Below are 5,472 nucleotides of genomic sequence, written 5' to 3' on the forward strand. Positions count from 1 at the left end.
CATCATATAATGACATCTAAGTTCAAATAACTCGCCTTCCGAAAAAAATACTGTGCTTGAGATTTATTTTCTAGTTTAGTTAGAACTAAAAAAGTTGTGTAAGGAAGAAGAACTTTAGTAGGCAGGACTTACTGCTTGTTTATTACCTGTTGCCATTGAGCACAGAGTGTTTTTGTGGTCTAACACCTCATCTGCATTCTCTCACACTCTTTTTAAACCTGGCCTACTAGATGTTTCTCAAATTCAGAGGTTGGGCTTTAGAACAGAGCACTTGTGCTTTGTTTCCATGGCTTCTTCAGCAAATTCAAATACACTTAAACTCCTGTTGATAATTTTACAGGGAAGTAATTGCTACACATGAAGTATTCCCAAAACATCTAAGTGGCATATACAAGAGCAAGCCAAATTTAAGACAAAATCAGTGTGAAGCAAGTGGAACTGGCCCCGTAGGCCATTTGCTTCTGGAATCCACTTTTTTCTTTCCTTGCATTGTCCTCCCCACTGTGGGTAGCTCCATTCATACGTGGACAGCTGCATTCAATTCTTGCTGCTCACTTCATGCCCCTTACCCACCCCTCATAATCCAGCCCAGAGGTTAACGTATTCAAGCTCAGGAAGGAAAAGTGTTGAGGCATATAGGTGAACAGAGCTGTAAAACTTTATAAATTCTCCAGGCTCCATGTTTTGGAGTGGGTGCTGGGATTTTTGGATATTTAGCTTCCTTTAGCTAAAGAGCTTGGTTGAGAAGTAGTATGTTAGATTAACATGGCAAGATAAGTAGATGGTCCTGCTTGAGAAGAAGACTTAATAGAAAGCAAATAAACGTGAGCTTTATAGACAGATTGAAAGGGAAAAATGTGATAGCTTGGGAAATGTGTTCTAAGGACAACTGAAGTGCCTCAGATGCAGCTATTTGGTAATTCAGTATGCTAATGACTTCAAAGTGACCTGTGCTCCACTGTGCTGCAAATAGATTTCTTTGTATTGGTACACACAGACTTGTGTTTTCTGGTCCATAGCCTTATTCATTAATCCTTACTGACATCTATTATTGAAATTGCCTTCTCTAAACAGTTAGTTTCCACCTCTGCTATTAAATCTCCATCCTAGAAAATAGATAAAAACTACCTTTAAAACACAGCCTAGTGAAGACACAAGCTAGTGACTCAGACATGTTTTTTTTTTCTGAAGACAGTACCCCTACTGTTTAAATATAATTTTTTCTTCTTTTTTGTAGTTGATATTCACATGTGTGTTCAGATCTGACAACAGTTTTGTTCACTTGGTGAGGGAATTTTTCCTGGAAGGTTACAAAAGCCCATTAACAGCAGCACACAATGCAGTGCTGAGGAGCGTGCATGCATGAACTACAAGTCTGCCAGCTTTTTGTGAAGCTCTGCATGGGGCAGTATGCTGAACTAAAGCCTTTCAGACCCTTTTAATGTAGTTCTGACCTTCCACTCTATATTAAACAGATGACTGGAACCAGAAAGATAGGTCATTGTGATTGCAGTTAATATTTGTAAGGACCAAAGCAGCTCTCAGCCTTTGAGGTAGAAGGGAATCATCTTAAGTGTGAAAATGTATCATCACAAGAATGGAGAGGATCAAAGGAAGGCCAGCTGGTGCTCGGACATCTTTTCATAACCTTTATTACAATGCTAGAATACACTAACCTCAATGGGAAGTCCATTCAGTTCATGTATTTCAAATAGATAATCTGTATTCTGGTGAAACAAAGAACGTGAAAAAAAGCCCTTTCTAAAAGGGAGGTGGTCAGCACAAATTGCCTATGATTTAATCATTTTGGTTTTCTAAAATCAGCTTAGCTTTTTCAATGCAAATATATGAATGTTTAACATGCTTATTTTAGAAGTGATTGAAAATTTGTAAAATTTAGGTGCAGAGAGCTCTAGCTGATTTTACTGTGGTTTACTTCCACTTCAGAATAAATGCCCTCCACATATTCACATATTCCCATATACAAAAAGTAAGACATAGTATTTCATGAAAAAAAAGCCAACAGAACAATCATAAACATTAAATTATCCAGAAGGCATGCATATGTGGAGTTGTGAAAAGGCCAAGATTAAGGCTGACTAGTTTTGACAAATACCCAAAATTTAAGTTTGGGTCTTCAGGGAACATCATATAATTGTAAACATCTATGAAATTAGCAATATCAAAGCAGAAAATCTATGAAGATTGCTCTGTTGGTCTGCTGCCACAGTAAAGCCCTGTGCCAAGGGCTGAGGGCTGTGCTACCAGATCCATGCTAAATGGATAGGGAAATGCAGTGGGGCTGCAGGTACAGACCAGAGGTGGGAACTTCTGCCAGGATATTTTTTAGATGGGGAATGCTGTATATCACTAGAATATCAAAGTATATCACTATAGTATACACAAAGACTATCACTAGAATATCAAAGTTCAAACTCAATTGTTAAATTATTTAGTCATTGCTTTTGGATTTCAATCAATCACTTTCTGGATTTGTTCTGTGGATGCAGATAGTGGAAAGTATCCCTTCTACTTGTTGAGCAGGGACTTGCTTCCAACCAATTCTGTTCAATTTTTGACTAAAGATGGATACCAGTGTCCAAATTGCATTATTTATGAAGTTAGGACTTGCCAGGAAATGCAGCAGTCAGTCTCTTAATATTGCAAAATGCCAAATGGACAAAAGGATATTACCTTTTCCTACCCAGACAGTCATGGCATCAGCTGGATAACAACTGTGGCCTGTGGGGCAGATCTGAGGGGCACTAAAATTCCAACAGCTCCAGGAGATGCAACTTCAATTCAAAAGTCATTAAAATAATTCCTAATTTCTGAACCTCAGAAGAAATGGTATTTAATTTCTTTTTCTCCAAGTAATTTGCATGTCAAATCTCTCTCCCTCTCTCTCACATGCTCTCCCCCTCTCTCTCCTGTCAGTGATGTCTCTCTCAGCAGCTGTCTAGTCATGAATCACTCCCGTCATCTGAAGCATATTTTTAACACTTCTGGACGTGCTCTAAAAGCAAATGCTGTTAAACAAACAATTTGCACTGTTTTTCCATACACTTCCTTCCCTTGCCCAAACCTCTCATAATCATGACTTTAAAAGCTGGGTCACAGGGTAATCAGGTACTGGAAAATACAACCTTTTGTACTTGTGAGAGTATCATAATGTTACATCAAGCTCTCATGTACTGCAGATATTGTCTGACTTGCAGAAGACTTGAAGTTGCCTGAAGCTTGAGAATTCAACTTCATTAAGATTTATATAAATGTTGCCTTTGGTTTCACCCATTGTATTCTGCATCCTCTCAAGCTCAAACTTCACTTTGAGTTTAGGAATTGAGCAGACAAAAAGGAAATCACTGTCAAAGCTTAGTTCAGCTGCTGTTTCAGTAAAGTAGATTAGATTATGCCATGTTTGCTTCAGAGCAGCTACTTTACAGCCAGAAATGGAGAACATAATCATGGAGCTGATGAATTATTTTCCTTGTAATCACGAGTTTCAGAGCTACCAGAAAAATTACATTGACTAAAAAGGTTTTGATCTTAAAAGTGTCTCTGTTTCTCTCATCTATTCTTTGGCAGAAGGATGCCCACTGGGGCCTTAGGGCACCAAGGATATTTGCTAAGTGCCTGGAAGGCCTTTGGAACTGCCCAGTAATAAGTCAAAGAGGAAAAATATCTTGTCCCTCTGCCACTGGCTAGTAAGTGACTCTTCTGGTAACTTTAATATTTGTCAGGAATACAAGTTTTTGAGCTCCAGCTCCAGATCCAAATTATTACATTGGCACATGGGCAGGAATCCTGACTATGCCCAGCTGGAAAGAACTTCATTTTTCCAAATAAAATGTGGCTTTTAAATACTCAGGACCAAGTTATGTTTACTTTTGCAAAGACTAGAAGCAGTAACCCTAAAGGATGCTTTTCTCTGAAGTCCAAATGAAAGTGTTGTACAAACTATGAGCCACATACTTCCACTTCACGTTTGCATCTGGAACTATAATGCTGCTTTGATGTCACATCCATTTGTATTTTTAAGTGCTTAGAAGAACCCCTCTGTGACAAAACACTAAATAATACTTGAAGTCTGGAAACTATCTGAAGTACTTCTGATAAGGAGTGCTGTCATATGTGGACTGTGATATGGATGAGCACTGAGCACTCTGCCTGTCCTGGGTATGTCATTTCATCTTCCTGACAAGCCTGGCTGTAGTGGAATCATCAAAGCTTTATCACTGGAAAGCTTTGTTTTAAACAAGGAAGCTTTGTCAGCCACCAGTACTCACATCACCACTATTCAGAAGCTTAATTATATGATTTGTTCTTGCTGTTCCCAAAAACCCTTCACTTCGAAAAGACGATTAAATAAAACCTACCTCTAAGTGGGTAGCCCTTGTCATTGCAAGAAAAGCCTAACACGCTTTAAGTGCCTAGAAATCAGAAGACAAAAAGCATTTCAAAACATCTCCATGAGTGTTGCTGGGCTGATTCTATGCCGCGAACCCTCGGATCCAGCGCACCTGATGCACCGCCCCGGCCGGCGGCTGCAGAGCCTCTGCCCGCCGGGGGGCACTGAAAGCCCGAGAGATGAACGGGCTGGGCTGGGCTCGGCTGGGCTGGGCTGGGCTCGGCTCGGCTCGGCTGAGCTGAGCTCGGCTGAGCTGAGCTAGGCTGGGCTAGGCTGGAGTGAGCAGGGCTGGGCTAGGCTAGGCTGGGGGGAGCTGAGCTGAGCTGCTCCGCTCAGCCGCGCCCGGCAGCCTCCCGCGCATCCGCGGCAATCGGGCTGCGGCGTTATCAGCAGTGATAAACGTCCTTCCGCTTTGTTAGAAAGCGATAATGTGTTAACTGCTTTGTTATCCGCATCTTTAATAAACTCCGAGGACATAATTTCTTGCCCTTGGGCGTTCCTGCCGAGCAGAGCTGGAGATTGCACTGCCGGCGACAGCAGAGCATGGCTGTGCCTTGGCCTCGTGGGTTTTGTGATGTGTGACACAAACACGGTCAGTTCTATGATGTGTGACACAAACACGGTCAGTTCTATGATGTGTGACACAAACACGGTCAGTTCTGGGGCGTGTGACACAAACAGGGTCAGTTCTGGGATGTGTGACACAAACACGGTCAGTTCTATGATGTGTGACACAAACACGGTCCGTTCTGGGATGGGTTTTATTTAAACACCGTCGGTTCTGTGATAGGTTTCACTTCAACACTGTTAGTTCTGTGATGGGTGACACAAACACCGTTAGTTCTGGGATGGTTTTATTTAAACACTGTTAGTTCTAGGATGGGTTTTATTTAAACACCGTTAGTTCTGGGCTGGGTTTTATCTGAACACCGTTAGTTCTGGGATGGGTTTTATTTAAACGCTGTTGGTTCTGGGGTGAGTTTGTCTCTGTGCTTTGTGTGCTCCCGCCCTACACCTGAGCCCTTCCCAGCTGTTTCTCTTGCTGCAGGTTGCCACACAAG

The sequence above is a fragment of the Geospiza fortis genome, unplaced genomic scaffold (assembly GCF_000277835.1).
Source record: "Geospiza fortis unplaced genomic scaffold, GeoFor_1.0 scaffold666, whole genome shotgun sequence".
In the NCBI taxonomy this organism is placed as follows: domain Eukaryota; kingdom Metazoa; phylum Chordata; class Aves; order Passeriformes; family Thraupidae; genus Geospiza; species Geospiza fortis.